At 51.7% G+C, this 24,841-nt stretch overlaps 1 protein-coding gene across 4 annotated transcripts in view; it reads left to right on the top strand.

Moving 5' to 3' along the window:
- The first annotated feature begins 3,325 nt into the window (after window positions 1-3,325).
- Window positions 3,326-24,841, top strand: part of RFX2 (regulatory factor X2) — an 88,953-nt gene continuing 67,437 nt past the window's right edge. Inside the window, exon 1 of one of the 4 annotated variants that reach the window (XM_082734243.1) lies at window positions 3,326-3,503. The gene's annotated coding sequence lies outside the window, so the exon portion shown is untranslated. The remainder of the gene's footprint in view (window positions 3,504-24,841) is intronic. The other 3 variants (XM_082734244.1, XM_082734245.1, XM_082734246.1) reach the window with 3 other exon arrangements.

Here is a 24,841-nt window from a genome sequence, read left to right on the forward strand (position 1 = left end):
CTCTAATCTTGATTATTTCCTTCCTTCTGCTAGCTCTGGGTTTGGTTTACTTTTACTTTCCAGATCTTAAGGTGGAAGAATTAAATTATTGAACTGCAGTCTACCTTTCCTTTTTAACACAGGTGATTACAGCTATAAATATTCCTCTACTTTGGCTGAAACCCACAAATTCTGGTATGTTGTGTTTCATTTTTATTCATCTCCAAATATTTTTTAATTTCTCTAATTTCTAATTTTCTTAGTTCTTTTAAAAAATATTTTATTTATGTATTTATTTATTTGTGATGGGGGTAGGAGTGGAGGGAGAAGGATAAGCAGATTCTGCGCTGAGTGCAGAGCCCAGCTCAGGGCTTGATCCCATGACCCTGAGATCATGACCTGAGCCGAAATCAAGAGTCAGATGCTTAGCTGACTAAGCCATCCAGGTGTCCCTCTAATTTTCTAATTTTAAAAATTTCTTTTTAAAAAAATATTTAATTTATTTATTTGTCAGAGAGAGAGAGCGCGCGCACAAGCAGGGAGAGCAGCAGGCAGAGAGAGAAGCAGGCTTCTTGCTGAGGAAGGATCCTGATGCGGGACTTGATCCCAGGATCCTGGGATCATGACCTAAGCCGAAGGCATATGCTTAACCGACTGAGCCAACCAGGTATCCCTGATTTCGATTATTTCTAATTCCAAAGTATTTTCTATTTTCTCACCATCTCTTCTTTAGATAGCAGAGTTGTACATGTGTTCAGTGGTTAAGAAATACATAAATAGTACTATAAATATGGATCAAGTTGGGACAAAGTTGCATTTTCAAAACAAGAGTTATAGCAGAATGGTCTGTACAACATGGTCACAAGGCACCTGCCATCACGCCCCAAAATGTTATCACTTAGCTTCCCACATCCAGTGCATAGAATGTTCTCCAAAATGTACCTCCAGGCCACCTACTCATCCCCACCCCCAGGCCCTTAATCCAAGCCACTATACTTGTCAGTCTGGGAAAACTGTAACAGTCTCCTGAGTTCTCACTCTGTCTTTCTTGCCTCCTACAGTCTGTTCCCCATGCAGTGAGCTTTTTTAAAATGAGAAATCACCAATCTGATGATGTCTCCCTCCTGTTTAAAACCCTCCAATGGCTTCTCAATCTGATGAGAACCCTTTCCCATGGCCTATCAGATTTGAAATGAACTGATCCTCTCCATCTCCTGACTCACCACCCCTCACTGACTTATGACCTCCCCATTCTTCACGCTCCAGCCATATCCAGTGAGCCTGCTGTTTCTTTTAAAACGAGTTTCCATCCCAGGGATTTTGAATTCTTGATATTTTCTTCCCTTTTCCCTCATTATTCCAACCTTGGCCCAAATGTCACCCTCTCAGAGAGACCTAGAGTGACCAGCGCTTCCTGATGGTCCAGACCCTTCCCGTATATAGTACTGAAAGCATCACGTGCTGGAAAACCTCATAATCTCAAGCCATCCAGGACTGTTGGTCATCCCTGAGTACTCCATCCGAAATACCGCCGACCCAGTCACCCCCTGAGTTGCTGTTATATCACTTTTCTTATAAGCATGAGAATTGGGTCCCTAGCACCTAGAATGGTGTCTGACAAATAGTAGGCACTCAATATTTTTGGCTAAATTAATAACTGCATTAAAATGAATAGAATAGGAAAGATCAAGCATTCCCTAAAGTATCATGCTATGGAAATTTTTAGTTATTATGTGTTTGTTTGGACTGAGCATTGGGGTCAAATGCATTTCTTGCTGTGGTGTTGTGGTCAAAAATGTTTGAAAACCACCCAGCTACCAGCCAAACACATGGGCTTTGGCACCCGACTGAGGGTCTGAAGCCCTTGCAAGCTGTTTGGAACTGTGCAAACTCACTCATTCTTTACAGACTTCAGTTTCCTGATCTGTAATGTGGGGATATTGCATGCACATTTCTCGGGATATGAGTGTGACATTAAACTGAGTTAGCGTACAAAAAAAAAAAAAAAAAAAGAAAGAAAAGAAAAAAGCTTAGATCAGTTTCTGGCACCGAAGAACAATTTAATCAGTGCTCACTAATATGATTACTTGTTGAGTGAATGAATGAATGGATGGATGAATGAATGAATGCATGAATAGGTCCAAGGTCTAATCTTCCTTGAAATTGCCCTGCCTGTTGCTTTCCAGAACGAGTTTTCTCTCCAGCCCCTTCTCCTGAATAACTATATATGTTTGTTTATTCTGTTTATTGTCAATGTCCCGGGATGAGAATAAAATCTCCAGGAGAGTGTGGGTTGTTTATCCTATGCAGGGCTGAACCTACCATCTGGGGCGGCAGGGAGGGAAGAGGGTTGGCAAACATTTCCTGTGAAAGGCAGGATAGTAAATATTCTAGGCTCCGCTTATGTCACTCCATCTTTGAGCCACGAATTAACTCTTCAGTGCTCAGCTCTGTTTGTGGATTGTGAAAACAGCCTCTCAAATTCTCTTAAAAAGATGGGCCTGGCTGCGTTCCAATAAAACTTTATTCACAAACACGGGCAGACATAATTTCGCCCAAGGGTGTGGTCCGCCAACGTTAAAGATACTAAAAATACTGGATTCAGTAATGCAAGAATTTCACACCTTTTTCACCTGCCACTGAAGATTCTTCAAAATCAACCAAAAGGTTGTTTAAAACCTCTTAAATCTTTTTTTTTTTTTAAGGGTTTATTTATTCATTTGACAGAGATCTCAATCAAGTAGGCAGAGAGGCAGAAGCAGGCTCCCTGCAGAGCAGAAAGCCCGATGCGGGGCTCGATCCCAGGACCCTGAGACCCCTGACCTGAGCCAAAGATAGAGGCTTTAACCCACTGAGCCACCCAGGTGCCTCTGTTTAAAGCCTCTTAAAAAATATTTTAAAACTCCCAGCTTGTGGTCCATGAAAAACAGGCATCGGGCAGAACTTGGCCCGCGGGTCGGAGTTTGCGGACCCCAGACTGAGACTATGCCGGGACGTCCTGAATAATCGAAGGCCCCATCAGTGTCGCTGAAGTTCAGCCTTCCGGGAGCAGCGCCACCCACCGGGAGCCGCGCGCGCTTCCCGCTCGCCAACCCTCGGAGCCCCGCGAGCCTCCCGCCAAGCCACGCCCTCCCTCGCGGCGATTGGTCAAGCCTCGCCCTCATCTTCGCCAGGGGACGCCCCCTCTGACAGACACTGCGGGCAACCAATGGAGTACCGCAGGGCCGCCTCGCGCCCGAGGGAGGCGGGCGTAGGCGGGTCGTTGAGGGGTGGGGCGTGGAGCCTGGTAACCGTTGCCGGTAACAACGCCCCGCCCCATCGCGGCGGGCGGGCGGGCTGGCGGGCGGGCGCGCGAGGCAGGCGGGCGGGCGGCGGGAGCGGGAGGAGGAGCGGCCGCCGCCGCCACCGCCGCCGCCATAGAGACTGTAGCCGTGGAGACTGTTACTTACCAACGGGGACCAACACGCAGCCGCCGCTGCTGCCGCCGCGGGAGCCGCTGCCCGAACTCCCGGCCCGAACTCCAGGTGACCGATGCGACCGCCCCGGGCCCGGCCCGACCGGGGAGTGCGGGGGGCGGCGGGGATCCGGATCGGGGATCGGGACGTTCACCCCAAACGTCCGGGGTGGCGCGCCCGCGGGACCCGTCTCTTCAGCCCAGTTCCGCAGGCGCGGCGGAGTTTGGGGGAGTCTGGGAGCCACCCCCCGACCTCCTGCCCAAACTCGGGGGCAAGTGGGAACCGTCGCCTCACTTTTCAGAAAACTTCCCGAGTTGGGGGCCCCCGAGATCCCTCTCTCACTCTTACCAAATCCCCGACTTGGGTGTGCCCCTGGACCCCTCAAACTTTTATCTTCCAACTCCCTGAACTGGGGCTCCCGGGAACCTCTTCTTACTTGACCCTCAAATCCTTAAGTTGGGGGCGCCCAGGGGCCACTCTCTCACTTCCTCTCACCTTCTTGAAACATCTCCACTCCCTACCTTAAACTCCCGGACTTGGGGGCTCCTGCAGACCCCTCTTATCTTTTACTCCCCCAGTCTCTGAAACTGGGGTCCCCGGGGCCCCTCTCTCACTCCTAACCTCAGACTCCTGAATCGCGAGGGCCCGGAAGACTCGTTTTCACTTTTGCCCCAGTTTCCTGGATTTGGGGTGTCTTGGGGACCGTCTTCTCATTCTGACCCCTCCCTCCAGAATTGTGAGCTTGAGGGCTCCCGTGGAACCCGGTTCTCACTCTTTACCCAAAAGTCGATGAGCTTGTCTTGGGGAAAACGCCCCCCTCCCTGGCTCTCCCCAGACTCCCCGAGAACCAGACTCCCCTGGGACCCGTTTCTCGCGTCTTTACCCCAAATCCTCGTGGTTAGGCTCTTCGGACCCTCCTCCCCTCTCTCCCTTTGAGCCCCACATTCCAGAGTTTGGGGGACCCTGTGTCCGCCAGGGCTTCCACCCCGCTGGGGAAGCCCCTTCGCACGGCCGCCACTCCCCTGTTTAGACCGATCTCCCAGCGAGGAGAGTTTCCCCAGAAGTTGTGTGCGTGTGTGTGCGTGTGCGTGTGTGCGCGTGCTTGCGTGTGTGTGTGTGTGTGTGTTTTAATGTATTGACTTACGTTGTTTAAAGAGCCTAACCTGTGGCCCAAAACTGCTCGGTGACATTTTCTCCTGGGATTGTGTGAGTGCCTGTATGTTTGTGAATGTGAACCCCCCCCCCGTAACTCCCCCTTCCCCCGAAGCGCACTCGGCACACAGAGACACACAGACACCCCCCCCCCCCGCCCCCCAAATACGCTATTCCTTCCCCCTCCTGAGCGAAGCCAGGGGCTCCCTCGCCACCGGCCCCTGTCGGCTGTTTTCGCTGCTGCACTAGGAAAGTTCGGTTTCCCCGATCCTAGTGGCTATTTCAAGGGCCCCTGGGGCCGAGGTGCCCCTGCCATTCCAGCGGAGGCGGGGGTGGTTCACCGTCCTAATTTTAACCTCCTGGTTGCCCTGCAGGAATGAGGGAGGGAGTCCAGGTCCGCGTTCTCCATAGACCTCCTGCCTGCTTCTGGCTGTTTTCATGGTGCAGCCCCCAGCACACACGCGGAGCACAACTATGTCTTGCCCCGTGCGATTACCCGGCAGGGCAGACTCCCCTGAGTTTTTTTCCCTCCCAGCCAGCTTTATCTCGCAAATCCAAAATATCAAACCTTATGTAAGACTCTGGGTTTCAACTAAGACTCCCCCAGCTAAATAATTATGCTAATAATAATGACCCCAAAAGCAACAACAAAACCTTTTTTTTCCCCCCTGCGCATATTGTCAACATGTTTTTATCCCTTGTCTTCATGCTCTGAAGCACCGTGTGCTTCTGTTAAGACCCTTACCCTCCTCCCTGGGAGCGTCAGGACTGGCTACCGGTTCTTTCTCCCACTCGAGTTTAAAAATGTGAACCCGCTCCAGAATAATGTTAGAGACAGCTTATCACCTACCCTTGCCAGAGAGGTGAGAGTGTGTGGTGAGAGCCTCTCCTCCCTCTGCCCCCCCTCCCTCCCCCTTCTCCCCGCTCTGCCCCCCCAAAACCAAGAATCCAGTCTCTTTAGTCACTGATCACTGCTATCTTGGCCAGCCAGTGAGCTTGGTAAATACCAGAGGGGACCGGGTAGTTTTCAAAAAAAGATTTCCGATGCATGATGGACAAGCCGACTGCTTCTGTGGTCCTGTGCTATTCGGCTGGTTTAGGCTGGGAGTGAGTTCAGATACAGTTTGCTTCTGCAATTAAAGCAAAACTGAATTATTTAGCCTTTACATACATTCTTCTTTTGTGCCAGATAAACTCCAAAGGAGCATCTGGGAGCAGGGACACTTATTAATTACACTAAGCAACAGAATGAGTTCTTGGAAATTCTATTGATATTTGCACTCTGCACTAAGGACATACATTACCTCTTTTTTCAAAGATTTTATTTATTTGAGAGGGAGTGCACGAGCAAAGCAGGGGGAGAGGGAGAGGGAGAAGCAGACTTTCCGCTGTTGGGCTCCATCCCAGGACCCTGAGATCATGACCTGAGCTGAAAGTGGCTGCTTAATCGACTGAGCCCCCCCCCAGGCATACGAGGACATATATTATTACCTTAATATTCAGCTTTTAGCACGTTTCTCACCGAAGTATGGCCGGGCTGGGGCCAGTCACCAGAAATGCAGATGCTGGGAAATATCTTATTCCTTTGAGCTAATTTGTACTTTCAGAGTCAAGTTAAAATTAATTCTTATTTGTCAATATTTAATTAATTGAACTTCAGTTAATGTTATAGCTCGAGTCAAAATTTGGAATGTACCGCTGGGATTTTTATAGACACTTGCGGTTGTTTTCCTCGTAAAATTCCAGGGGCAGTAGGAACCGTATCTTATCACTTTGACTCTTTTTAATTAACTGCAAGGTAACCACTTATTTAAATAACGTGTCCCCCTTCCCTGACACCTGCTTATTTGTAAAATGTGAACTATTTAAGAGACAAGGAAAGTTCGCTGAGAAATCATCTTGCTAGTTGGGACCCTTGCCAGACTTGGGAGCCGAAGGTGTAAGCCCCGAGGCACCCCGCAAACACATCCGCACTTCCACTCCATTCCACCCTGTGGGTCCATAAGGACCAGAACCTGGATCCAGTTCGGGTCCGATTTTATCTGTGCCAAACTGACAAAAAATTTTCCAGTTTTCAGAGCCTTTTGGAGATCGGCATTGTTATAAGGGATTGTAGACTGATGTATTTAAAAAGCCTTTGGGCTCCCTCTCTGTTATTTAAAGGATGAGTCTCTCCATCCCAGGCCAAGTTCTCTAGACACGTGCCTGGCTCCGGGGGTGTCCTTCCTTTGCTGAATGAGTGCATGAATGGAGTATGCGCGGGGAATGACAGAGGACACTGACAACCACCGACGTGCTTCTTGGAGACCGCAAGAGCAGCAAGGGGATCCTTTACAGGGGTGGGGGGCGAGGGGAGAAGGGAAGGAAGACCCCGGCTCTTCCTTGAAGAGAGTCAGGGGTGCGTGGGATCAGAAGTAGGTGACAGAGGACGCGGAGAAGAGCCAGGGAGAGCCCCCGACAGGTCTGGGGAGCATCTGGGCCTGGGAGGCGTGGTCTGCCTAGGAGAACGAGGAAGATCTTTCTAGTAGATGGATTTCTGACAGCCCACCTGAGCGCAAGGTGGCCAAACCGAGCTCCCCATGGGCCCCTCCATCTGCTCGTCTGCCCTGCCCCCCGTTAGTGAGGACCAGCCGGCTTCTCCTGGCGGATGAGGCCAGCACTTGGGAGTCGGCCTCTTTTCTCGCAAACCATCAGCAAATGGTCCAGCCGCACCCGATCAGTGGCGATCTGGGACCCAACCGTGCCTCATCACCTCCACGCCCAGTCCCCGCTCCAGGCCACCAGCCCCTCCTGGCCGGATGGATGGATGGATGGATGGATGGATGGATGGGCCCGCTGTTTGTTAGCCAGGTGGGCGTGGAGGAGGGGGTCATATTACCTTCCTTGTGTTTCCCTCAGCTCAGAACCCCCCCAGGGCTCCCGTCTCCCCGTCTCCCGTCTCACCGAGCAAAGGCCAAAGTCTCTTCCCACCCCCGGCCTCTCCACCCGAGTCCTCTGTGGCCCCATCTCTGACACTGAACTTGCTCCTGCTCCGCTTCAACCCCGCAGGCCTCTTGGGAGTTCCTCAAGCTTTCTGCCTAGAAAGCTCTTCACCCAAGTAAAGGGGTGGGGGTGCTGCTCCCACCCTGTCTTCAGGCCTTTTCTCCAAGGTCACCTCCCCAGGCCACCCACTCAAAAGCGACACCCGCTTAGCCTCCTTCCCCGCTGTCTTTTTCCTTAGCCTTTATCACTCACGTGCGGGACGTAATGACATAACGCACATTTATTTTTATTATCACCATCTGGCCCCCATTAGAAGGGCAGCCCCTTAAGGGGAGGAAGCTGTGCGCGATTTATTAACTTCTCTTTCCTCCGGCCACTCTGTATTGGTTAAATGAATAAACAGTTTCCTGCCCACCTGTGGGGAAGGCGCACCTAGAAATGGACAGTCGCTCCTTACCTGCCAGATGTCGCCGCCCCTGCGTCGCGGAACAGCTTGGATTGGACGGACTGCTGCTTCGCCCCGGGGGCATTAGGAAACTGTGTTTTGCCTGATGGAGATGAGCCTCCGCTGTCATTCCAGGGGGAGGGCGGGGTGGGGGTGGGGGGTCAGTGTCCTTCTGTGAGTGTAGAAGTTCCCTGGGACAAAGATATCATTCCGCAAGCATTAGCGCTCAGCAGAACCACCACCAGTGAAAGCCAGTGGTTGGGAGTCCCCCTGGCTTGGTTGTGGCCAAGGCCCCTTGGCACCCTGTTCCCCCACATCACCCCCTCGGGGGGGCCCTGGCCAGTGGCCAACTCTGCCAGCAGAACTGACACCCGAGGACGCCTAGAAACTGGTTTCCCTTCTCTGTTACCGCTGGCTCATGGGTGCATCCTGGTCGGAGCCTGGAAACCCGCCACTCAGAGGTGAGACCCAGCCCGCTTTTCGTGCCAGGACTCGAGTCAGGCCCTCAGGAGCCGACAGGCTGGCCCGGCTCCTGGCTGAGCTCCCCTTCGCGCTCCCCAAAACGCATTCCTGCCTTATGATACATGGGTTTTGTGCCTTCGAAAACCCTGCTGTATGCCCTGGCAGCTCCTGTTTCTTATTTTCAATTTTCTTGATTCCCTTGACTTTATGAGAAATAGAGTTGACTCCCCAAACCTGAGTGGTACATTACAGCAAGGGGTCATCAGACACTGTGAGTCAGACCACTCCTGCCGTCGTCCGTGTTTTTAAAAATGGGGAAAAATTCATACAGCCGTTAAAAATGCATTGTAGTTCATGGAAGCCCTGGTCCGGTGGTTGTTCTCACTTCCTGTGTCTGGCAGCCCAGGCATGCTGTGGGCAGTAAGCCTGTAAGACCGAGGCCTCTGCAGTTACTTGGAGCGTGTGCATGGTTTGAGCGTGTGCATGTGTGTGTAAGAACTAGGCCACTGGGCCCAGGGTTGCCCTTCTGGAGGTGACAGTTGAGTTGAGACTGAAATGAAGAGGAGGAACAGCCGTGTGGAGGTCAGAGGGAAGAGCCTTCCAGGCCTGGGGTGGGGGGGGGTCAGGTGCAAAGGCCCTGTGGCTGGAGGACACAGCAGGACCCCTCAAGGCAGCCGTGAGGTTGATGCCTGGTGAGCAAAAGGAAGAAGGCAGAGGTCCCCCAAAGGCCGTGGGGGAAGACTCTGGATGCTATTCTGAGTACAAATTAGATGGTCTAAGTCCAGGGCCAGCTGTTTACTGGAAGAGCTGCTTTCTGGACCTCTGACATCTGTTCGTTCATTCATTCTTCAGAGTCAAGCACCAGCCTCAGTGGCTACAAAGACCAAGAGCAACTAGGAGACCGAGGCGGTCTCAGAAGTGGTGGTGCTGGACTTCGCCGTGGGGCAGGCCGTTGGGTGGGGACAGTGGGTGGGGACAGTGGGGCGGTTGGGCTGGGTTCAGGGTACAAGGGAGATGAGGGGGAGAGAAGAGCAGGTGGCAGGAAACTCTGGCCCCCAGCTCCATTCCAGCCTGCAGCTCGTGCCCGTGGGTAAAGCTTTCTTGGGATTCAGCCCTGACTGTTCATTTACACACCAGCTCTGGCTGCTTCTGCAAGGGAACTGCAGAGTCTTTGTGACAGAAGCACAAGGTGGCAAAACCCAAAGTATTGACTGTCTGGGCCTTTATAGAAAAAGTGTTCTGAGCCCAGGCTGGACGAGTGGGGCTTGTCTCTGGCGCTGGGCGGAGACAGTGGCGACGTGGCTTTGTGATCGGGCACGGTTTGGGAGGGTGCACCCAAAGGCTTGGAGTCTGGAATCTGGAGTCATAGTCCAGGTGACGGGCGGCAGGGGCCTGCCTGACAGTACAGGCCAGGGGGTGCTGGGGAAGATAGCAGCCAGGTTCTCAGGGGCTCAGGGACTTAGGGACTCACCGGGCCAAGGGTCCAGAAGGGTGATTCCCAGGCGTCCAACGCTGGGGATCTGGCACAGTGTGTCACTGTGATGAGTCTGGGACCACGGGAGAAGCTGGTGTCGGGCAGGGAAAGTAACGAGCTCCCGCGAGGGCTCGGCTGGCTTGAGGCATCTCAAGGGGACATCCGGGTGGGGACGGCTTTCTAGTAGCAGCTCGGTTGCAGGGTCTGGAGCTGCCTAGGCCGGTGCGGGCTCGGGGTTAGCTCCTAGGAGCCGTCAGAATACAGGTGGTCCTCTCAGCCCTCCAAGGAGCGGGTGCGCAGTGAGAACAGAAGCAGGAACCAACGAAGAGTCAGCAGAGGAAAGTGGGTTTTTTTTTTTTTTTTCAATTGTGGCAAAATACACGGGAGGGACAATTTGCTGTTTTACCCACAGTCAGGTGTGCCTCAGTTTGGCGGTACTGAGGGCATTCGCAACGGCCTGTGGTCACTCGTTCCAAAATGTCTTCGTCTCCCAACTGGAAGCTCAGGTCCCAGGAGCAGAAACTCCCACTTCTGTCGCCACCCTCCCTGGTAATCTTTAATCTACTTTCCGTCCCGCTGAATTTACCTTTTCTAAATGTTTCTAGAACGTTTCTAGAACGTGTGTCCTTTGTGTCTGGCTTTTCTCGCTGCGCACAGAGGCCTCCAGATTCACCCACCTCGCAGCGAGCGCCAGGACGGCTTTCCTCTTTGTGGCTGAACGAAAGCCCCAGGGTGTGGATGGGCCACACCGTGTCCGCCCACTCATCCGCTAGTGGACACGTGGGTTGGTGCCACCATTTGGCTACTGTGACAAATGCCGGACGGAGGAGATCTTGAAGGGATTTTGAGGCGGAAAGGGGAGCAAGGCAAGGACGAGCCCCGGGGAGAGAGAGGTCCGTAGAGACCAGGAGGATTAGGCGAGGCCTGCCCGTGGGAAGAAAGGAAAAGGCCAGACCCCAGCCACAGACAGAAGGCCTGGCTCACGCGCCCGTTGAAATTGTACTAGTGATACAGAGTCCGCTGCTAGAGTTGCAGTCACACCTAATTATGTTTTTATTTTTACAATGTAGCTGTTTATCGTCTAGAAACAGTGTCGTGTTTCTAGGCTACGTTTCTATCTGAAAGGTGACCCGTGGAGGAAGGCCTGGGAAGCAGCAGCCCCCGACATTACCAGCCCCCAGATAGGTGCTCCTGCTCCTGCCTAGCCGGTGAGAACCCAAGGGAAGGGCCAGGCAGTGCCACCACCGCCCCCATCCTCAGAACATGGGTGGATGTGGCCTGTTTCCAGGACAAAATAGATTTGGAACCCCAGACCCACGGAAGATCGGCTCAAGTATGTGCTTCTGATTTTTATTTATTTATTTTAAAGATTTTATTTATTTATTTGACAGGCAGAGATCACAAGGAGGCAGAGAGGCAGGCAGAGGGACAGGGGGAATAGGCTCCCCGCTGAGCAGAGAGCTCGATGCGGGACTCGATCCCAGAACCCCAGGATCATGACCTGAGCTGAAGGCAGAGACTTTAACCCACTGAGCCACCCAGGCGCCCATGCTTCTGATTTTTGAAAGAATTTTTCATTTTCTAGAAGAATTTACCTTCGTGGGGACTTCTGTGTGTGAGTTGCTCTCCGGGAGTCTCTGTCCTATGTGAGCCGCCGCCCCCCGCTCCCCCCCCCGCCCGCCCCCAGCAAGCTTCCGAGGAGCTCGTGCCTGGTCGAGTACTTAGTGTGTCATGTAGCCTCATGGGCCAAGTGAGGACGGTGGAAGATGCCGCAGGAATCGGAAATGGTCTGCGGCCGGTGGCAGCTGAGCTGCAGCAGAGGCACGAACGGGAGCCCTTTCAGCAGCTTCTCCGCTGCGCGAATCATGGCCTGGTTGTCCCAGCAGCTCTTGAAATGGCCCACAGGAGGACATAGAAAGTATTTCTGGAAGCCCCGTGTGACTCGGCTGCTTGCTCACCCCACTTCGTACCTGGGCGTGCATCTTTCGGCAGGACAGTGCCCTCCGGGGACACTGCGGGGTGGCGGGGGGGCCAGAAGCAAAGGTTCCTGGATTGGGGGTGATTTAATGTCACAGACTGCAGGGTGGGGGTGGGGCTCAGAGGTGCCACAGGGCAACGATAGGGCAACGACATGGTGTCCCCACTAACCCCCCAGGGTGGCGGGCTCCCACCTTCCTCCCGCCTGGGTGCTCTGTCCAAGCCTGGTGTCTGTCCTCATTCTAGCCACAGGGGTGACCGAAGTCTTCGTCCCTCCCCGGGCCGCCCCCAGTTCTGGTAACAGTACTTAATGCTTGGGTGCCAAAGAGCAAGGAGCGTGGCCCGCCGCCCCCCTGTCCGTGCACGGAGCCCGGCTGCCCAGACTCGATGATGCTTCCTGCCCGGTCTCTCCTCACACCGCCTTCTGGGCCGCGGCGGAGGGTCACAGGGGCACGTTCTGCTCCCAGAGGCCAAATCCCCAGGCCTTTGTAGTAACCGCGTGGTGCTCAGCTCAGCGTTCAAGGCCATTTCGGGCCTCAGATCCTTTTCCTCGTCAGTCAGTCCTCCAGATGGACTCACCACGCCTTATGCGGGTCTCCCGCTTTTGTCTGCCCTCTCTCCGAACTGTCACGTCTACTCAGCAAAATCTTTTCTCTCCGGACCCTTGTCTGGGGCTCTCTTCCCAGGGAAGCCTGAGACCCGACGTAGCGAGCCGGGCGGATAAATGTTAGGACTAAGGCCGCGTTTCTCCAGTGCCTTCAGGATGCTGACCTTCCACGGCCTCCGTCGGCCAGGGGCGCCCACCCCTTCCCCCCATGACACAGGTCGTGTCAGCAGCTGTGTCTTCAGGCATGTCCGAATGTCCCCTGCGGTGGGGGAGAGTTACCCTAGCTGGGGACCCTAGGATTCTTCTGTCAGAAGGGGTGTGACTGCTGTGTTGCCGCTGCCCGAGGCTCCTTGTACATGTGGTAGTGGTTCATGGAATGTTCTTGGTCGTAAGATCCTGGAGGACAGGGGCAGCGGGGCCTGCCACACTTTCCACGGGGCTTCATGTTTGTCTCAGACACCGGAGCCCAGGGCGTTCTTATGGCAGCCTTTGGTTTTAGCAAAAATCAGACATTGTGAAACCCTTGCCTGAGCTCCAGTAGCCCTAAAAATGCCATGTTTTTGATTTAGTCGACATTAACATTCCAGTCCCTTCGACATGTAGTGTTCCTTTACCAAATCCCCAAAGAAAGCTTCATCGAAGGCCCTTACCATTCACTGACTCTCCTTTCTGCTCTGCTAAAATCACAAGTCACATTCTTTTCCAGAAAGTGCAGGGAACTTAGTGTTGGTGGGGGGGCGGGGTGGAGCCTTAGAACCCAACCATAGCTAGGTTCTCCGAAGGAGCCGTGTACACAGTGGAGAATAATAAATGTCTCATTCTGTGTCTAAGCCAATTGCAGCTTCTCAATTTGTGCTTGTTCTGCTTTGGAACTTTTCAAAGATTTCACTTGGTCAGAAAGTTGATGTGAAACAAATCCTGGTCATCATGGCCGTCAGAATTGTCTCATCCTCGACAGGTGGCCCTCGCATTTTGGGCAGGTTCAAAAGGCTGCCCTGCTGGGCTAGAGGAAGTAGTTACTGAGGACCCCTCAAGGTTGTGGGTAAATATTTCTAACCCTGGCTCGCTTCCGGAAAGATCCATTTCCCCAGCGCTCCTCCCCAGCTCGGGAGCTGTTCCCATCGGCGGGTGCTGGTTCGGGGTCATGGGCCCCAGCGGTGGCGGTGGATGTGTGTGGGGTGAGTGTGGACGGAGGCTCATCTGATTAAAGGCACTCTCCGTCCCGTGGCCCCTTTTTCTTTTTATCTTTGAAAGCAGGAACATGAGCCAAGTACCCACCCAGGCTGGGGCGAGCCCCCACTTCTGAGCTTTCTGCCGCGGAGTTCCAGGTTCTAGTTAGACCGTCACGTTTCTCGCTGGGAAGAGAAGTAACTGTTAACGCCGGTCAAAGTAGAAGCCAGTTAACAGGCTGGGATGCCCTTCACGGAGAGCAAGGCCTCCCTTGTTGTTTGCTGGTAGAGACCCTCAGATAACTGTATGTTCACTTGTCCGTTTCCGAAGCTCTTAGCTAAAATGACGCATCCATCCTTCAGCATGCCATAGACCTCTGAGACCTTCCAGGGCCATAGGGATTCTTGTCCAAGGGAGCTGGAGACATCTGGATGCAGGAACGTATTTTCAAGCAGCCGTGGTTCGTGTCCCCCCATGAGACCCGCTTCCTTGGATCCTGGGCATTTCCAGCGGAGACTGCCTTATGCAGCAGGGGTGCGCGGGGCGCCTGGGAGCCCAGCACTTCTGATAAATCCTTGTGCTTAGACCCAGGAAGGAGGGTTTTTCAAGAAAGGCAGAGAGTGGCCTGAAGATGGGGCAGGGAAGAAAAAGCAGCCAGCACGGCCTCCTACCCTGAGCACCTACCATATGCTTGGCGTTTTACACGCATTCCTTCTAACCCTGGCATGGCCCCAGCAGGGTCAGTCGGATCAGCAGGCCTGGACTCGAGGGGGAAAAAGGCCTCCCGTGCTTCCCGGCCCCTTGGGTGGGGAGCAGAGGAGTCCTTCCTCCTGCTGGACCCAGCTCCGCTTGCTTTTCGGCCGCAGGGTCGCGCTTGGTCAGCGCTCGCCTTCTCTTCCCTATAGCTTTAGAGCGGGTGGGCCCAGGGCCGATGAGGACAGCAGCGCTGCGAGCCAAGGGGAGACGGTTATCCTGCTACCGTCATCTCAGTGGTCAGCTTTGAAGGCGGGGGTCCCCCTGCCTTCTCCCCTCCCCCCATCCCCCCACTGCCTGCGTGTCCCCTTCGGAGCCCGTCCTTCCCATTCCTGCTCGTGCCGTGCTAGGTCGGATACTCTAGCTGAACTTTCGGCTGCTGCCCTCGGGAGGACATGCGCCGGCCCTCCGGTCCGCCTTCTTCCGACCCTTTGATGCTCCCACTGCCCTCAACAGTGGCCTAAAGTGGCTGCTGGTGGTGGTGGGGGGAGGGGTTGCGCAATGCATGACGTCTTTGCGTGACACTATGGAATATCAGTGCATTGAATGACATGCACCCGCAGTGTTTTTAGCAAATAAAACATGATTAAATTACGAAATAGGATAGTGGAGCGCAGTAGCCACTAACAGCACACGTCCTTTAAAACCTCTGCCGTCCGGGTGCCTGGGTGGCTCAGTGGGTTGGGCCGTTGCCTTTGGCTCAGGTCATGATCTCGGGGTCCTGGGATCGAGTCCCGCATCGGGCTCTATGCTCAGCAGGGAGCCTGCTTCTCTCTCTCTCTCTGCCTGCCTCTCTGTCTACTTGTGATCTCTGTCTGTCAAATGAACAAGTAAAATCTTAAAAAAAAAAAAAAAAAAAAAAAACCCTCTGCCGTCCAATCTGGCACAACAGGCTGGCCCAGTGTTTCCCAGCGACGGGGGGGACTTGTAGAGTTTGTTGTGTTGTGTTGTGTACTGCCGGTCACTAGCAGAGAAGAGGAAACCTGTACCAAGGGCTTAAGAAATATTTGTAGGGTAAATTGGCTTTAATTGGAGAAATATATCCATGATGTGTTTTTCTGCAAATCAGCAAAAGTGCCGTTACTTCATTTGAGCAGAGAGAGCCCACAGAATCTTTTAGTGTTCCAAGTGAAGTGGGGCAGAGGGGGTTTCTGCAAACGTTCTGTAGCAAGGACCGGCTAGTAAATATTTTAGTCTTTGGGGGCTAACCAGGTCTTTATCTACAACCACTCACTCTGCCCTCCACGACCTATAAACGAGTGGGTGTGGCCATATGCCAATCAAACTTCATTTTCGGGCACTAAAATGTGAATTTCAGATCATTTTCGTGTATCACAAAATACTGTGACTCTGATTTTCTTTTAATAGCCATTGACGAGTATAAAGACCATCCTTAGCTTCCGGACCATGCAAAACCAGGCACTGGACTGGGCGGGGCTTGGCTGGGCGCGGGCCCTGGTCTGCTGACCTCTGCCCTGTGGGACGGAGTCCAGGAGCTCCACCCGGCATTCCCAGCCTTCCTCCCGGTGGCCCAGCCTGTTCTCCCCAAGAACCCCCCGCCTGTGCCCTCTGCTCCAACCCGCTCAGTGTCTTTGCCCTTCTCCCGTCCAGGCCACTGCACACACCCTGCTGTGCCCAGTCCTGCTCTTGAACTAGTCCCTCCTCCCTGTTTGCCCCACCCAAGGCGACCTTGGTAGATCCTGCCCCTTTGCACGGTCCAGGATAGGACCGTTCCAGATTTTCTGCCCCAGGTTTATGGTGCCCGGTCCCACCTGGAGTCTCTACCTGTCACCTGTGCCTCATAGTCACTGGTGCAGCTCCTTTTCTGTGAAAACGCAGAGACCATGTCTCACTGGCTCTGTGGGACTCCAGGTAGAGAGGAGTTACTTGTTGAACTGACTCAGAGTTCTTACCAGGTGCACATCTTACCAGGCTCTAGCAATCATTTTGCATACTTTCTAGGAGAATAGGGCCTCATAAGATATTTGTGAATTCACAGTTCAGTGATTCCTTCTAGAAGTGTCCCAGATCACAGCTATCTGGTAGAAGTGTAATGCGAACTGCCTGTGTGATTTAAAATTTCCCAGTACCCACAGTGAAAAAGTAAGAACAGGTGAAGTTAATTTGAATAACATATTTTATTCAATCCAGTATGTCCAACAAAATAGTCATTTGAACATGCGATCCACGCTAACACATTTTCATCGAGATGTTTTGCAGTCTTGTGCACGAACTCTTTGAAATCCGGTGCCTATGTTGCACTGACAGCACATCCCAGTTTGGACGAGCTACGTGCCAGGGGCCCAGTGGCCACAGATGGCCCGAGGTGTCAAAACAAAGACAGGCAGGACACTTGGGTCGTCACTGTTCTTTTTAAAAGCCGACCCCTGTCTGAGCTACGAACCGCGCTCACACCCTTCCCAGTGCCTGGGGTCTTGGGTCAGTCCCAAGGCATGAGGAGCCCCGCCCCCCTGACTCCAGGGTTTTCTATTTTGTGAAGTGGTTGTGGTTGGGCTTTGCACGCGGATGTCCCCTCCGGGCCACTGAGCGGTTTGACCCAGAATTCTGTAGTGACCCCTTCAGGACTTCGGGATCCTTCTGGGCAGTCCCCAATAAGTCTGTTTCCTTCCTTTTTTACATCAGGGAAATCATTTCATTGTAAAGCCTCCAAAGAGGGCCCAAAAATATAAAGGAAAAAAAGCGCCCCTGGCTTCCTTCTCCCCTGTTCCTCCGCCCCTCCCACCACTAGCACAGTCCGGTGTGGAGCCCCTCAGGTACTTTGTATGCCTATAAAACGAACACATTGATGTGTTATTATTTTTTAATTGAGATGTAATTCGTATGCCATAAAACTCCCCCTTTTTTAGTATGTTCATGAGGTTATACAATCATTACCACTGTCTAGTTCCAGGACATTCCATGATCCCCAAAAGAAACACTTTCTCTGTTGGCAGTCCTCGCGCACCCCTCCCCCGCTCCCAGCACCCATGAGCCCCCTTTCTGTCCGTGGTGGACCTGTTCTGGGCATGTCACCCACGTGGTCTCACACCCCATGTGGCCTTCTGTGTCTGGTTCCCTCCCTGAGCATCATGGGCTCGGGGTCCCTCCATGGGACTGTGAGTGTCAGCATCTTGCTCCTTTTATAGCTATTATTTTTTCTTTATAAAAAAATAAAAAAGGATCACGGGGCACCTGGGTGGCTCAGTGGGTTAAAGCCTCTGCCTTCGGCTCAGGTCATGATCCCAGCCAGGGTCCTGGGATCGTGCCCCGCATCAGGCTCTCTGCTCCGCAGGGAGCCTGCTTCCTCCTCTCTCTCTCTCTGCCTGCCTCTCCGCCTACTTGTGATCTCTGTCTGTCAAATAAGTAAAATCTTTAAAAAAATTTTTTTTAAAGGATCACATTATGCCCGCTTTTCTGCACCTTTGCTCTCATCTAATACTTAGTCTGTATCTTTCCTCACCCTGTGTCGGTTTCGTTCCTTCTCATAACTGCATGAGATCCCACTGAACCGCTCGCTGTGCCCCGCGGTACTAAATTAGCACCTTATCGAGGGGCCTTGGGTTTATCCTTTTCCACTTTACCAACAATGCTGCAGTAAACATCCTCGTCCAACGTATTTGTGCACATGTGTGGGATGTTTGCAAATTCCCGGAAGGGGAATATCTGGGTAGAAGGGACTTCTTCCTTCCCTTTGCATTAGATCTTTTTCACTGACGTCCATGCGCCAACCCTGCAGGGAAAGTTCCTTTGCACTGTGTCCTTGCCTGTGCGACACTGTCCCCAGCGTGTCCACCACACCGCTGCCTCCCACCCCCACCCACGCTGTGCCCACTCTGCTCTGCCCAGTTCCGAGCCCACAGGTGGCTGACTCAGCCCTAGCCTGGCACCACGAGCTGCACCTAGGCCCGCGTGTGCCTCTGGGAGAGGCCCAGCCACCCAGCCGGTGTGTGCCCACACAAGTTCACGCTTGTTGCCCTGGCTCTGAGCTGACTCTCCCCAGCGATGGCATTTTCCCGCCCCTCTGGGTTCCCCGCTGATGCTTGGTTCCAGCTCCTTGCCACCTTGGTCCTCGAGCAAAACGTTCATTCTGCTGCCCTCCCCGCACACCTGTCCCCGCAGTCCCACGGGCCACCCCCGGGGCCCCCTCCATCCATAACCCGCACCCCGGGTCCTGCCCTCCACGTGCCAGCCAGGACCCGGCCCTGCCGCTGCATCTGCTCTTCCAGCTCGAGGCGGAAGCTCTCTTGGGCAGCCCGCAGAGCCTGTGCTCCAACCTCGGTCTTTGTGCTGTAGTGTAGATGCGTCCACCTTGACGCTGTGCGGTTTGAAACCAGAAACCCAACACCCTGATCACGGAGAAGGTTATCCGTCCTTCATCTGAGCCTTCCTCTCACTTTAAAGGCAACGGGTCATAGTTTTCTGTTTACCTACCTTCCTTCCTGCCTACCTGCTTGACCCTGAGATCAAGACCTGAGCTGAAACCCAGAGTCGGAGACCTAACCGACTGACCCACCCAGGCGCCCCATCTTTTTAACATCCTTTAAGATTTCCGAGACACGAACCTAATCTGGTGTCTCTTTCTTTGTGCTCCATGAGTGTAGAATATTCTAGAAACCACCCACCCTTTCTCCAGTGGTAATGTTCACATAGGGCTGTAATTTTCACAGCTCCAGAAACTGGGCCCCGTACTCAATTCGAGTCATGGTGAAGCGCCCTCCTCCAGCCGCCTTTTCTCCCTGGTGCCCCTCCACTGACTCTGTGGACCCGACCCATCTAAGCAAACGTTTCGGCGTTTCTAAAACTGACTTCCTTACATCTTAGGCTCCCTGTCACTGGAGGTTTCCAGACAGAAAGTCTCTTAGGGACTGTGTGCCAAGGGAGTTTTGCTTGTTAGCAAAGTTTGTTTCTGGAAATCTTAAGAAAGATTTTGAACCTGGGACCCCTGGCTGGCTCAGTCTTGATCTTGGGGTCTTGAGTTTGAGTCCCCCATTGGGTGTAGAGATTACTTAAAAATAAAAACTTTCATTAAAGAATGGAATTTTGAACTTACAAGTTCTCAGGCCTAATTTTCTCATTGTTTTGAGTGGTATCACGTTTCAATTCTTCTAAAGTAAAGAACATAGGGACAGTCTTAGTTTATATATCCTCTGTTTTTCTGCTTGTCTGGCATTTTCCAACACATTTGCTGTGTCACCTTCCTTTAAAAATTGAGATTAAATTCACAGAACATAAAGTCAACCTTTCTTGGGGGGCGTGGGTGGCTCTGTCACTTAAGTGTCTGACTCTTGGTTTCAGTTCAGGTCTTGATCTCAGGGTGGTGAGATCGAGCCCCGCATTCAGGCTCCGCACTCAGTGAAGAGTCTGCTTGAGATGATCTCTCTCTGTCTCCCTCTGCCCCACCCCCGGCTTGTGTGCTCATTCCCTCTAAAATAAATAAGTCTTTTTTAAAAATGGATCTTTTTTAAAGGACAGTTTGGTGGTTTTTAGGATATCTGACATGTTACACAACCATCATTAAATCACCATCTAACTCTGGAACATTTCCATGACCCCCAAAAGAAACCCTATTCCATTAAGTAGTCACCCCAGCATCCCCGACACCCACGAGCCCCCTTCCTGTCCACGGATATGCCTGTTCTGGATATTTCCCACATGTGGATTCACACCCCGTGTGGCCTTCTGTGTCCGGTTCCCTCACAGAGCATCGTGGGTTCAGGGTCTGTGCCCAGAGCAGCGCGTGTGAGCGCCTCGCCCCTGTTCGCGGCTGAGTAATCTTCCAGCGTATAGATTGGCCACAGTCATCTGTTGATGAACATTTGGGTGGCTTCTACTTTCTGGCTGTTACCAGTAATGCTGTTACGAACACGTGTGGACAGGCTTTTGTGTGCAGAGAGATTTTCATTTCTCTTGGGTAGATACGCAGGAGTGGAGTTGCTGTGTCATATGGTCACTCGTATTCAACTTCTTGGGGAACTGCCAAGTGTTTTCCATAGAGCTGCACCATATTCCCTTCCCACCGGCCACGTAGGAGGGCTCCAGTTCCTCCTCACCGACATGCTGCTTTCCCTTGCTTTTGTCGTAGCCAACCCAGTTGGAGTGTGGTGGTACTTGTTTGGTTTTTACTCTCATCTTCCAGATGGCTAACGGTGTTGAGCATCTTCTCATGTGCTCAGTGGCCATTTGTATACCTTCTTTGGAGAAATGGCTCTTTAAAGATGTCATCTCTCACAGTTTTCTTACATCCCTGCGTTTCTCTTCCTCTGTGAAATGCCCAAAGACCCCGCATCATGAAGGTGCAAGACACACATCAGAACTATGGCAAGGTTGGGGCACCTGGGTGGCTCAGTGGGTTAATAAGCCTCTGCCTTCAGCTCAGGTCATGATCTCAGGGTCCTGGGATCGAGCCCCACATCGGGCTCTCTGCTCCGCGGGGAGCCTGCTTCCCCCCTCTCTCTGCCTGCCTTTCTGCCTATTTGTGATCTCTCTCTCTCTCTGTGTCAGATAAATAAAATCTTAAAAAAAAAAAAAAAAAAGAACTATGGCAAGGCAGTGGAAGGGTGGCAGGTTCAGAATCAACGGGACGTGGGGCTGTCCTCCTTTACAAGAGTGTCCCTGACCATATGGGCACGGCGATTTCCAGAATGCTATTTGTAAATGAAATGTGCTGTTTGGTTCCTGTCTCTTTATCCAGAACTATTTTAGGCTGTCTTTTAGAGACACAAGTCCAAACATTTGAATCTAGTACAGGTTCAGAAAACCAGCTCCTGGGCTAAATCCAATCTGCTGCCTGATTCTGGATGGCTAAGAGCTCATAAATAACTTTTTATGTTCAAATGGTTGAAAAAAATAAACAGAATGATAATATATTTGGGAACATATGACATCATGTGAAATTTACATTTCAGTATCCATAAATGGAATTTTGTGGGCAGATGGCCATGCTCATTAGTGTACATCTTGTTGGTAGTTGTCTTTGCCCTCCAATAGAGGCATTGAGTAAGTGTCAACAGGGACCATCTGACCCGCAAATATTTGCTATTGGGCTCTTTACTGAAAAAGTTGACCAAGAGCTGGTCTAACAAACAGTCCAGGTTATATTCGACTAGAGCTAGTGCTAGTGTAACAGCACGTGTATATAAAGATGATGCTGATTCGGAGAGTCACGAACACCTTAGACTCTCTGCTAGTGATTAACATTACTATATATATATTTTTTGCTTCCTCCAATGGCAAGAGGAATGATACTTGCTTTATTGGCTTCTCCTATTTGCTGTAATTAAGAAGAGTCTCTGTCTGACCAGCAGGCTGAGCCCCCTTTGCCTTTTTATGTCTCTTGAGACTGTGCCCTTTTTTTTTTTTTTTTTTAATTCCGCAGCACCCTGGCTTTTTTCTCCATGACATTCCTCCTCGTCTTTCAGGCCCCTGAGAGCCAGGGTCAGGTTTAGACCAACACTCTAGGGTGGGAAGTTGCTCGGCGGCCGGGAAGCATGTTTCTCTTCTTTCTGGTCTCTGGCTCTCCAGTACTCGAATGCTTTCTTTCGGCAGGTTGCCTCAGCTCTGGGGGGATTCGGTGTGCAAATCACGGCACCCAGGAGTGATTTCCGAGATGAGTTACTGCTGCAGGTGCAAGAAGGTGGGCTCCCGTGTGGGAGAAACCGACGTCTCCAACCGGTCGTCTTCTTATTGCAACACACTAGTAATAGTGACTCAGAAGAAGCAAAAATGTGTGATGGCTCATCAGTAAGGAGGAAAGCCAGTGTTTAGAGATTTAAAAAAAAAAAAAAAAGATTATTTCCACATTTCAGCCATTTCAGATTGTGCGAAAATCCCACTTAAAATGAATTCTGCATGATCTCAAAATCTTCTGTTGTAGCCCAGTTTTTTTAGAATTAAGACATTCCTAGGAATCACTGCCTGAGCCAGGCCTGGTGTCGGGCTTCTCTGGGTTAAGCGTGGGGAAGCTGGGTGGCTCAGTCAGTTGGGCATCTGCTTTCTGCTCCTGTTGTGGTCTTGTGGTCCTGGGCTTGAACCCCATGTCGGGCTCCCCACTGGGCGGGGCGTCTGCTTCTTCCTCTTCCTTTTGCCCCTCTCCCTTCTCGTGGTCACTCTCCCTCTCTCCCTCTCTGCCATGTTGCCAAGCAAAGATGGCAAATTAGGTATGTTTTCTTGGTTCAGCTGGGGTGGACCCTATAAAAAACTGTGACTTCTTCCTGTTCCTCTCTATTTCCCACTGGCAGATATTTCTTTCTCAGGTTGCAAATCTGTTGCAGTTCTGGGCTTGGTGGCATGTGGGTTAATTATTGCCGAGTTGGTCATTGAAGGTATAGCTACTTCTTAGCACAACCCATTCCTGGACTGTTTGAATTCCTAAATGTGGGCTGGTGGGAAAGAAGCCTAGCTGCCTTCAGACTGTGGCTTCCTGCTAGAGACGGGGTATGTGACTCACTCACCTCCTGTGGTGGTCACTGGCCCAGTGTTTCTGCTGCCTGGGACTGGGGCCCAGGGCTGCCACCGCGCCCCTCCTTCCAGGAAGAGAATTGTGTCACTTTATCCTTAAGACCACTGACCTGCCTGGGTCATACAACGAGGACTGTCTAAACTAGAGTCCTTGAGTTTATCAGCTTAAGTTTAAAAAAAGACAAATGCGCAGTGGTATTTGTCTTGGTACAATGTCAAGACAAAAGACAAGTAGCCCTGTGCTTCCTAACCTTTCCTCAGTCTGGACCTCTTTGGGAGACTGCCGAAAGTTGGGAATTTCTCCCTAGAAGAACAGGTGTAAACACATAGGACCTGCACTTAAACGTCACGTTCAAATTCAGGTTCATGGACTCTCTGACGTGTGACCCTTGTGAATTCACAGACTGAGTTGTAGGATCCTGCTTTAGCTACATGAATGGGCATGTGGCAGAGTTTAAACCACTTCCAGACATTCTCTGGATTTTTTAGAAGGGCCAGAAATCAGATGGAAATCTGGCACTTTGGTAATAAACAGAAAAGGCGAGGGTCCTCATGTGCTGTGGGTATCTCTGTGGAGATGTGCGGTCAGCTACGCAAAAATTCCATTTGAAAACAATCATGAGGAAGTCTCCACGGAAGACAGAAAGCGTGCACAGACATACCCCTCACTATTGCAAGGGGACAGTAGTAATTCACCTCATTTATGTCAGGTTCTTTCACAAATTCATGTTTTGAGTGCCCTCTCTGGCAAGATTAGATCTTCACGTATTGTTACTTTAATGACTTCTTTATAATCTCTTATTCCAACGAGGGTGCCAGGACCATTCAGTAGGGAAGGGACAGTTTTTCCCACCAATCATTTTGGGAAACTGGATATCTGCCTGCAAAAGAAGCAAGCTGGACCCTTACCTCACACAAGATTAACCCAAAGTGAATCAAAGACCTAAATGTCAGGGCTAAAACCTCAAACACATAGGGGAAAATCTGTATGACGTTGGATTGAATATGACACCAAAGGCAAGGTCCCAAAAGGGAAAAAATAGATGAATAGAGGTTTATGAAACTTAAAAGCTTTTGTGCATCAGAGAGCACTATTAACAGCGTGAAAAGGCAACCCAAAGAACAAGAAAACATATTTGCAAATCATCTGATAAGGGATTAAGATTCAGAATGTGTAAGGAACTCCTACAATTTCACAACAACAAAGAAACAACCCCATTAAAAAGTGGACCTAGGGCTTGAGTAGACATTTCTCCAAAGAAGGTGTAGAAATGGCCAAGAATCACATGAAAGGATGCTCAGCCTGACTCGTCATTAGGGAAACACAAATCAAAACACAACAAGACTGCTTTGCAGCCGCAGGACAGCTATCAGTTCAAAAACCCCAAACAAACAGAAAAGTACAAGTGTCGGCAAAGCTTTGGAGAAATCGCAAGCCTTGAAACTGCCAGCAGGAACGTACACTATAGGACTGCTGTGGAAAACAGTAAGGCGGGGTCCTCAGAAAAATTAAACATAGGATCACCATGTAAGCCAGCAATTCCACTCCTGGGTGTAGACCCAAGGAACTGAAAACAGAGACTCGGACACCCACGTTCACAGCGGCACGCTCCCCGATTAGCCAAGAGGTGGAACCCTCGCAGGCTTCCGTCCGCAGGTGAATGGGTAGACAGAGCTGTGGTTCGGAGGATACTGTTCTGCGTGAAAAGGAAGGAAATCTGACACCTGCTACAACGTGTTTGGACCTGGTGGACATTATGCTCAGTGAAGCCAGCCACAAAAGTACTGTATGGTTCTCCCCTTGTGGGGGCCCAAGAGAAGCCAGATCCACAGAGACAGAAAGTTGATAGTGGGAGCCAGGGGGACAAGTCGGCGGGGGGGCTGCTGTTTAATGGGGACAGAGTCTCAGTTTGGGCAAGGCGGACAGT

The sequence above is a fragment of the Mustela nivalis genome, assembly GCF_964662115.1.
Source record: "Mustela nivalis genome assembly, chromosome: 1".
NCBI lineage: Eukaryota > Metazoa > Chordata > Mammalia > Carnivora > Mustelidae > Mustela > Mustela nivalis.